General features: G+C 37.9%; 1 pseudogene; it reads right to left on the bottom strand.

Annotated features, from left to right (window-relative positions):
- LOC117556489 lies at positions 1-11,104 on the bottom strand (annotated as a pseudogene).
- Positions 11,105-11,115: the final 11 nt, after the last annotated feature.

The following is an 11,115-nucleotide window of genomic DNA, read 5'->3' as shown; positions in this document are numbered from 1 at the left end:
TGATATACAAAACATTTATATAATTGTATATATAAATATACATATGCATAGAGGTGACAGCAAAGAACTAATAAGGAATCTAAGAGATACTCTGCATTGCACTATCAACCCATTGGTACTGTGAATAAACTAAATACAATATTCAAAAAAAGACAAAATTATATACAAATAAATCTAATTAACAAAAATCTAATGCTCAGAAAAAATCAATGAAGTCAACTAAAAAACAGTTCATTTAAAAAACACTGACCAAAAAATAAAACTGCAATAAAGGTGACAGAAATAAATAAATAAATAGTTCAAAGAGAAACACTGCATTGCACTCAAAGAATTATTTTAAAATCAACCTTGCCTGCTGCAAATTCACTTAATACAATACTTACATTCTTTGTAACAATCTTATATAAAATTGCATGTTTCTTAAATCAAAATGCAAAACATGTAACAACAAATATATGACATTTTAAGAAACACATTCTTGGCACTTAATAACTCCTCATGGTGTCCGGGGTCCTCCTCTTTATTGTATGAACCTGGACCTCAAGCTCTCCTCCTGTCCAACATGAAAAGAGAGTATTTGTCACATGTGTTCGATACATATCACATATCTGATTAAAAGGGGTACATCAGAGTACTATGTGTTTTGCGGATGTTGCTTTTAAAGCCATCAATTCAAATTCACCTTGTCCTGTCCAGAAGTAACTAAGTACATCTACTGTACTTAGTTACAACTGTGAGGGTTCTTGTACTTTACTTGAGTGTTCCCATCTTTTGCTACTTTGTACTTCTACTCCACTGAAATGGTGGAAATAAATGGTGTACTTCTACTCCACTACAAGTCAGAGATAAATGGTGTACTTATACTCCACTACAAGTCAGAGATAAATGGTGTACTTCTACTCCACTACATGTATTTAATACCTTTAGTTACTTTACAGATGTGGATGAATGATGTGAAATCTAATCAAGTGTTGAATCAGACTTTAGTTCCACCTGGAGTAAATCCACCAGCTACCCTGCAGTATACAAAGTCATTCAAACTAGCTGCACCTTTACCAGCTTTGAGAACACTTTCATGATCAATCATTATAAAACACATCATATTATTATTCTGAAATGGACCAATCTGCACAATGACTACTTTTACTGTCGCTACTTTCACTATATTTTGATGAGAATACTTTACTTTACTTGAGTAACATTTTGAATGCAGGACTTTTACTGTAACAGAGTATTCCTACACTCTGGTACTTCTACTTTTACTCAACTACAAGATCGGAGTACTCCTCCTACCTCTGCTCCTGTCTGTCCATTACTGCCAGTTCAGCTCTTGACAAATGGTCGACAATGGCCACGCCGATGCAGTCTCCCAGAACGTTAACAGCAGTGTTGAGACGATCTCTGAAAGACAAACATCAGAAGTGGGGGGGGGGGGGGTATGAGCCTCTTCACACCATGCTGTTTGAGGTCAGGGGAAGCATCCTTTCCAAAACACGCTATGATTTAACTTAAAACAGCACCCATTCTAACACCAGCAGAAGGGAAGCATCCCTCGCAGGGATCCCAATGACGGTCAGAATAAAGAGAGTGTGACCATTCCTGTAGCTGGGATGCCTGCTTCTCTCCCACGCTGGAACCTGATACGATCAGACTGCAGAGGGAACACAACATGAGTAAGAGGAGTGGAACAAGTGGAAAAGATTGACGTCTACGAGTCCTTATGGAAACATTAGAATACGAGCAATCCTTATGAAAAATGTGGATTTCTATGTAGGCGTATAATTAAAGAAAGATATTCACAGATAAACCTTTTAAAAAGGTGCTGAAGTTTAGCTTTAAAAAAAAATACATTTAAACGATTGTGAATGAATTATTTAAAAAATGAACGTTTTGTTTAAATATGTTACAATCTTAAATCTGTAAAGATAGTATGCACTATGCAGCCTTTTAAACATCACTGCTTTAAACTTCAGTCTGTGTGGTGGGGGAGAAGATAAGAATGAATTGAGACTTACCAGAGGGTTATTAACTGGCTCCAGTTCAGATTGATGAAGTTGAGTTGGGCGATGAACACTGACGCTGATATTTCGTAAAGGGCTGTCCCGTCCATGTTAGCATTGATCCCAGATGGGCAGCATGAGCGCGTGATCCTCTTGTCCACTTTGTTGACTTCTTCACAGCATTGAAAGGTGCAGCCTGAACGCAGAGCTGAGGACAGAACACCTTGTTAGTTCTTCATATCCATAGATTCCCTTTCAATCTAAAAACTCTATGTGATACTATCGTGTTGAAGGCTTTAAATCAGGAGTGTCAGACTCGTTTCAGGTCAGGGGCCACATACAGCCCAATTTGATCTCAAGGGGTCCGGAAGAGTAAGTCATAGCTTAATAACCTATAAATAACAACAACTCCAGATTGTTCCCTTTGTTTTAGTGCAAATGAGTACATTCTGAAAATGTTCACATTTAATGAACTATCTTTTTCTCAAAACATTATGAACAACCTGACATTACCTAAGAAAAATAAGTGCAATCTCAACAATTGTTATGCTTCAGTGTGTATACAAAAGTAGAAGTACCAGAGTGTAGGAATACTAAAAGTCCTGCATTCAAAATGTTCCTCAAGTCAAAGTAGAAAAGTATGATCATCAAAATATAGTGAAAGTAGCGACAGTAAAAGTAGTCGTTGTGCAGATTGGTCCATTTCAGAATAATATATATGAAATGTTTTATAATGATTGATCATGAAAGTGTTCTCAAAGCTGGTAAAGGTGCAGCTAGTTTGAATGACTTTGTATACTGCAGGGTAGCTGGTGGATTTACTCCAGGTGGAACTAAAGTCTGATTTAACACTTGATTAGATTTACCATCATTCATCCACATCTGTGAAGTAACTGAAGGAGTTTTTAATAAATGTAGTGGAGTAGAAGCAAAAAGCAGCAAATCAAGTACAGTTTCAAGTATCTAAAAATGGGCACTAAAGTCCAGAACTATAGTAAATGTTATTAGCTACTTTACAGCACTGTCATTTTCACAGATGTATATTTTTCAAGGAGTGTCTGAAGCATCATTTTATATTTACTTCACTGTTTAATTTGCTCCTGAAAACGTGGCCTCTTTTAAGCCTTCACAAGTGCACCAATATCAATATCAGCAGTCAATGTCTTCTTTTTTAATACTTTGCAAAGTCATCCCGCGGGCCGGATTGAAATCAAATGTTCTCCTACCTGCGCGAGATGAGCATGGCTCTCATTATGGCAGGCATGAACCCCCTATGATGAAGGAAAGGGGTTCTGTTTTGGCACACAGGACATAGATGAGAGGCAGGACCAATGCTCCGTGGATGAGGAGCCCTGAAAAAGGGCAGAAAAGTTCCCAGTGAATACCAACCACAATCGAAAACAATGACTGAACAGCAGCGAAAACGGTTTTGCATACTCAACTGCAATATCTGCTAAAAGTGCAAGATAACATACCCAAAAAACGACAACGGCCGTGAACTTTCCGAGTTTGAAGACCGTCTCCCAGTCCCCCAACATCAACCACATAAGCTGGTGGTCATGGACCAGCACTCCTAGTGGCATGAAGCTTGACAAGGAAACATTAGAATGAAAAGTCACAGGAACAGAGGTGGGAAGTAACCAAGTGTGGGGGAAACTTCTGTAGCAATGGAGAGTCAGGACTCAGAGAGGCACGAGGAGAGCTGGAGCTTTGATGGCAAACACTGCTGGTTTATTTGGAGTTACGGCCGGAGAATGGACAAGACATGTGGTGTGTCACTAGTTGACACAGCGGTTGCCAAACCAATTCTGAAGAACTCTTTCCTGCAGCTCGAGGTTTAAACTAGTTCGGAGTGTAATAATCAACATTCTTATCAGCGAGACTAAACATTATGGACCCTGAATCTAACTAGAGCTCCTCGTCCATAGAAAATAATGTGCGCCAGGGAACCTTCGTCCCTGAACAGGGAACTACCTCATGGCGGCTTGTGCTCCGTCATAGACTGGCAACAACATGCGCCCAGGCTGCTCCTCCTTAAGAGAGATAGCAGCAATACCTAAGGCCGTAGACCTGTGCCGTGGAAAGGAGACAGTAAAGAAAACGATGAACTGGGTCGAAGGTTGAATATCTAAGCAAATTATGCCCTAACACTAAGTACATTTACTCAAGTACCTTACTTAAGTACAATTCTGAGGTACTTCTCCTTCAGTACATTTAAAAGGAACATTCATTAAAACTCCACCACATCTATTTAACAGCTTTAACTACTTTTAACAAAATGCATCTATAAACATTTTTGGAAGTGGACGAACTCTTTAAGTCACAAAATAGTCACATTATTGAATATTATACGAAAAGTAACAGTAAAATGCTACTTGAAGCAACAATACTATCACATATATAAATATAACTACTGTATATACATACATAAAGGCATTTTGTATGCAGCATGAGTACTTTCCTTTTTATACTTGAATTACATTTTGCTGATAATACTTTTACTTAAGTAAGATTTGGAATGCAGGATTTTGACTCGAAACTGAGTATTTTTAAAATGCAGCGGTTGTGCGAAATACGGGGGGGGGGGGGGGGGGGGGGGGGGGGGGGGGGGATGGGAGGGGGAGCTCGACCCCCTGATTAACACCTGAGCCCCCCTGAAAGCCTCAAACAGCCAAATTTGAGTGGGTTCTCAAATTATAATATGTATTTGTGATTTGCAATGGTCACTAAAACTGTTTTTAAGCTAGTCCAGGATTCATCATTCAATAAAACATGTATCACAAATATTTGGCTTGGCAAAGCATTTCCTCGCAATCGAATCGAAAACAGACGGCTCTATAACGATCACGTATTCATATGAACGTCAGAATATAGAATAATTTGACCTACTGCATATTGAGAATTATTCGACCGGTCTATTGCGCAATAACCCCCCCCCGATTATTGACGGGTATTTCGCACACTGAATTTTAAGGTAAAGGATCCGAGTACTTCTTCCAACACTGCACAGACAAATACTCCAGGGACTTGTACATGGAAGGAACAAGTTTGTTTAATATGAATTTAGATTGGTACTATGTTGGGTTAAAAGCAGAGACCACATCTCACTGTGTGTGCTGTTTGTGTGTGGTGACCAATAACGATCCTCCGATTCTATTCTCTTATGCAGAGGTTTCCTTCCTATATGTTGTACCTTATTGCCAATTACAACCAGATGTTGAGGGACTTCTTGGCGGCAATGAACAAGTCCACAGCAAGTTTGGAACTTTCTCCCTGGCTCCGGAGGGCCACTCCACAAAGACCAGACAAGACGATCAGGCCCAAAGTGTTGAGTCCCTCGATATTTTTCACCAATCAGACGCACTTCTGTCCTTATCTGAAGATCAGAAACTCCGTAAGAAAAGGCATCCAACTTCATGTGTTAGCAATTATCATGTGAATGGAAACTTCAAAATAAAATGAGACAATGTGAAAAGTGTTTTTACCGTTTCCTGGCCAGTTTCTTCGTCAGTTTCAGCAACTTTCAAACCTCACCTTCCGAGTCTTGTTACTAAAGATAATAAACACATTGGAATATTATTCTGTCTCCTTCATGGGCCGTACATCTGAAGTCTGAGTCATAAGCCATACCTGAAGAAAGGTGGCCTGAACCAGATTTATGGGCACCATGTTCCTATAAAGAAAAGAACACACACAAATGCACCTTAGCAAACTGCTGGCTAAGGGACACATTTACATTGTTACAGCTAAAGTAAAGAGCCACCAATAGCACATATGAATTAAGAGGCATGCATACAATATTATAAATATATAGTCATTGTAAATATATATAATATCTATTTAACAAAGAATATAAAAACCTATGTTGTAGTCATAAGTAATTTTGCACAACATTTTAGTTGTATATTATTTGTTGTTAAATGTGTGGTGGTCTACCAGGGGCCATGAATACAATAACATAATGGTCTGCTTTTAAATGATTATATAATGTGAAAATATATGTAAAGAAAAATGTCCTTTGCCACTTGAAAAGATCCATCAAGGCCTCGAGTGTGGATAAGGCTCCATCATCATCTTCATCCAGCTCATGCATCGGGTCATTCTGACCGACCCCAGGCTTCACCAACAGCACCAGAATTAACCCTGCAACACACCATCCAGGACTGAACACGTCTACCTTTGATTGGTCCATACAGACTGAATACAGCAACTATACAATATCAAGATTACAGTATTTACCAAACTGACTTGTGATGTCCCCCCGACAGAGAGTGCTAATAAACCCTTTGAACTGTTTCAATCGTACAGTGAAAATAACTACAATTTGTTTGCTAAAGCCATTGCAGTGTAAATTCACAGCGTTGCAGTAAATCCTGCAAACCTTCAATAACTTCGGAGTTCTGTTTCGGCTGAATCTGTTTCAGAAAGCAGTTGCTGTTTCAATTTGGCCTGCAAATAATGATTGCTTTTCATTTGTGACCCAGAACATGGTTGTAAAATGACCAGTGTTGTGCCTAGTTACTGAAAACCAGTAACTAGTTACATTACTAGTTACTTCATTTCAAAAGTAACTCAGTTACTTTACTAGTTACTTACACACGTTTTAGTTACTTTACAAAAGGGCTCCCATTAATGCCCTTATAGCCTTCATTTCAGTACTGTTATTGCATTGGAGAATAATACAATCTGTTGATCAACTTGACATGCATTATATGCAATCTGGATTGCATCGATATTAGCTGGCTTTCTATTTTTGTATATTCTTTCTCCAGGTAGTTTGGAAAAAGTGTTCCGTCCCATATGCCGTGTGCCGCCCGGACATGCTATCATGCTAACTAGCTCCCTGAAAGCGGGTGACTCCACTGTAGCAATAGCCTGCATGTGTTCTACAACATACCGTGCAATGGCTTTATCGACTTTTCCCTGGCTAGCAGTCCCCTTGGTTAAAATCCAGCCGCTGTTGCTTAGGTGGAGGGTGGAGTGGCGTCGGCTGAGTCTCTGTGGTCTTAGCTACTAGCTTCGTCCCAGCATGTTGTTTTTTGCAGATGTTTTTAAGAGATTTGAATGACTGGTTTTGGGCAGTAGATATGATCTTTGACCCGCCAGGACACAACTTACATTTAACTAAAACGTTCTTTTCTTTGTGCTCGACAAAAGTGAAATAGTGAGAATATCTCCAGGTGGAGAAAACTAGACTTGAGCTCCGCCGCCGCCATGATAGTCTTGTTAGTAAACAACACAAACACGCCCACCAGCCCGTCTCCGCATGTGACACAGGAAAGTATCTAAGTAAATTTACTCAAGTACTGTACTTAAGTACAGTTCTCATCTCTGTTCGCCTGGCTGTTGACTATATAAAAAAACTAACGGAGTAACGGAGTAACGCACCATGTAGTAACGGTAACTGAGTTACTGCATTTAAAAAGTAATGCGTTAGAGTACTAGTTACTGCCAAAAGTAACGGTGTTACAGTAACGCGTTACTTGTACCGCGTTAGTCCCAACACTGGAAATGACTGCCCTAGATTCTCAAACATGATGCCTTTGATGGCTTGTTTTTCAGTCCCAAACACAAAGATATGAATCGACCAATCATAGCATCTCTCATTTCTTTCAGTTTGTCCATCCAGCAACCTAAAATAATATTATTTCATAATATAAATGAGTTTTAACACAAACTGAACATCATAACATTTATCAGGGTAGGATTTACTTTTACCTTCACTGAGAAAACTGAAACGTTGACTTTAATTCATGTCAAAAGATTATTATTGTATTAGATTAGTTTGCAAAGATATTAGATTGAACCTAACATATTGTTATTTAATGTTATTGCTTTTAACTTACCTAATACCATTTTGTGTAATTTGTTGACATAATACATTTGATTAAAGGAGCTCCAACAAGCCGTTTAGGACAGAGAGTGAATACACAGACTTTACAGAGATGCTGTGAGAAACCAATGTGAGTTTGGAACATTGAACAATGTAAATGTATTCTAGCAGACCTCAACTATGGAATTATGATCAGTAGAAATGGCCATGACACGGGACCTTTAAGTCAATGTTTCAGTTGTTTCATTGTTGGCTGCTCTGAGTGAAGTTTTCACTAGTGTGCCAAAACTAAATGAGTTTATATTCTAAGTTTTGTATTTCCCTTACCTATCACCACGGCCACCAGCGTAGTTGAGATGAAGTATACTGCTGCTCGGGTAGAGATTTTTCTGGAGGAGCCAGCACTCATACTACAGACTCCTTTTACAAATCAAAACATCAGCATTAGTACAATTATTTCTGACTGTTCTCATCACTCATCATCCTCAGATATTTGACTTGAGTAAAAGTAGAAATACAACAGTGTTAAAGCACTCTGTTACAAGTAAAACTCCTGCATTTCAAGTCTTAAGTATAAAAGTATTGGCATTCAAATATACTAAAATACCAAAAGTAAAAATACTTATGTCTATCCTATATAATAAATGAGTGGAATATAATTATTGCTGCATTAATGTGTTCATCACATGGTAAAAGTAGAGTTACTTTTAATGACTTTATATTTGACCATCTTAACCTATACCAATATATAATAGTTGTTTTATTAGTTGATGTATGCACTGCTGAAGTGTCGTGAAAAGTAGAGCAACAGTCAAATAGTTAGTCTGGCTATGTATATTGTTATTATTACATGACAGATCCAGAATGACGCACCTGTTATGACACTTGTCACCATTAGAGGAATGGTGACCATCTGAAGAACCCGCATGAATACTTGTCCAGGGAATCCAAGGTAGTTTATGGTGAGGTTTGACATGGGGACATATGTCTTCAGAACCACGCCCAAAACGATGCCTGTGAGACAGTATATTGAGATATTAGCACTCCAACACAGAGAGAGGCTTTTAAGAGCTCTCAGAGTTCTGCGTATGGTTGAATTCCCTTGTATTTGCACACATTCTGTCAAACACAACACAGAATGAATCATTAAGTCATTCTTTGTTGTCATGGTCACAGATACTGTATATGTTATGTTATGTACGATGTATACTTACACCCTAACCTCCCAATGAAATGTATTATCTGTCAGATCATAAGATATACGAATGAGAACACCATGTCACAATGTAGCAGCACAAACATAAAAAAGGAAAATGTTAATGAACATAATAACACGATGATCAGATGGTTGACTCAAAATGAAATGTAATTATATTGTGTTAATAAATACAATGATGGAAACTCTCCAAGGTAGTGCTGTTTAATCATGTTTACTTGTACAGTGTCCACAGACAGCCATTTTCAAATGAGAGAATGAGTAAGAGGCACTGATTGGTCAATTACATCATTGTGCTCATTCCAAAGGAACATTGAAAAACAGACCGTCCCTATGGAGGAGGCGGTTCTCGTCAAAGTATCTTCACAATGCCTTTTTGAAGTACAAAGTGACTTTAACATGAATATTTTGTTGTTTGTTGTATTTTTGTAACTAATAGTTCAGCTAAAGATAAAATGTCAAATGAAATGCTGTCACTGGAAAAAATGCTGTGAAAAAACTGGTAGAAAAAGAATGGAAACAAGGTGTGTAAAGACATCTGCCAATAGAACAGCTGGACATTTGCTTGCTAAGATGTATTGAAATAAAATGGTATATTTAGTTCAAACAGATCTTGTAATTAGCTGGGGAAAGCTATGTTGAGCTATATTTGACCAAAATCAGGAATGAAAAATTCTCCAAAGTTTCTGGTTTTCTGATGTCAGTTGGCGAATTTCCAATAAAATGTAAAACCCGTTTCATCTGAGGTAGGGCCTACAACTGAAAATGAGATGTTTTCAAGAGTCTTTGACTTAACAAGATACTGAAGATACATTGTCTAAAAACAAGACCCTAAATCTTACTGCATTCTTACTTCTTAACCCTCCTGTTATATTCCTTTTGTAACAGCAATAATATTCCTTTGTACCTTTTATTTCTACAATGAAATCAATATTTAGTACAATTGTGTTATTCACCTCTCACAGATCATGGCTCCATTAGAATAAGTCACTTGTTTTTCACAAAACATTTACATTCAAACACATTTTTCTATTTTTTTTTTACATTGGAAAAACCTTGATATAAAATACATTAGTTTTGCATAACATACATTTTTACATTACTTTTAAATGTCCAATCGGTTGATGTTGATAAATAGAGACGAGACACCTCTTCTGTTCAGGGTCAAATTGACCCGTTCACTGAGATTCAAGCCAAATGAGTCATAAGGATTTGTATTGAAAGTGTTTTATTGTAACAGCAAGTGTGTGTGTGTGTGTGTGTGTGTGTGTGTGTGTGTGTGTGTGTGTGTGTGTGTGTGTGTGTGAGTGTGTGTGTGTGTGTGTGTGTCTGTGTCTGTGTGTGTGTGTCTCTCTGTGTCTGTGTGTGTGTGTGTGTGTGTGTGTGGTGTGTGTGGTGTGTGTGTGTGGTGTGTGTGTGTGTGTGTGTGTGTGTGTGTGTCTCTCTCTGTGTATGTGTGTTTGTGTGTATTACAATATATATACAGTAGCCTATATTCCATTTGCACTTCTGACCCCTTTTAGCCTTCACTTACACTGCATGGTCAAATTGACCTGAATACAATCTCTGTAATATAAGCATACATACATGCCATGAACCATTTTCATTTTTCCTTGTTTATAGCACTAATTAAGACAAGTAGAAGAAGTTTCATACAAAAAAAATACTTCAAATATAAGACAGGTCAATTGAGCCTGAATGTAACAGGAGGGTTGTTAGTCTTATATCAAGTGTAAAGACATATTCTGACTAGATATACAAATATATTGTCAAGATTTAGCGTTAAGTAATATACTGCTCAGCAACAATGTCAAGATGTATTTCTGTATACTTTTAGTATACAGAAATAAATGTAGTTAAAGCTGTTTAGCCAGCAAAATAAAACTAGCTAGCTAGCTAGCTAGCTATGTTAGCTGGCTTTAGGCGAACTAAACAGTTGAATCAGTTGGAGCGAGTTATGTTTCTCCACTCACCCAGGAACACAGCAATAAGGCTTGAAACTGTTAACAGGTTCTTGTTCGTGAACACACTGCAACACGTCTTCAAGAAATCCATTTTCAAGCAGG

Source organism: Gymnodraco acuticeps, unplaced genomic scaffold, assembly GCF_902827175.1.
Source record: "Gymnodraco acuticeps unplaced genomic scaffold, fGymAcu1.1, whole genome shotgun sequence".
Lineage (NCBI taxonomy): Eukaryota > Metazoa > Chordata > Actinopteri > Perciformes > Bathydraconidae > Gymnodraco > Gymnodraco acuticeps.
The sequence above is the reverse complement of the archived record's forward strand: the minus strand, read 5'-3'. Positions and strand labels throughout refer to the sequence as shown.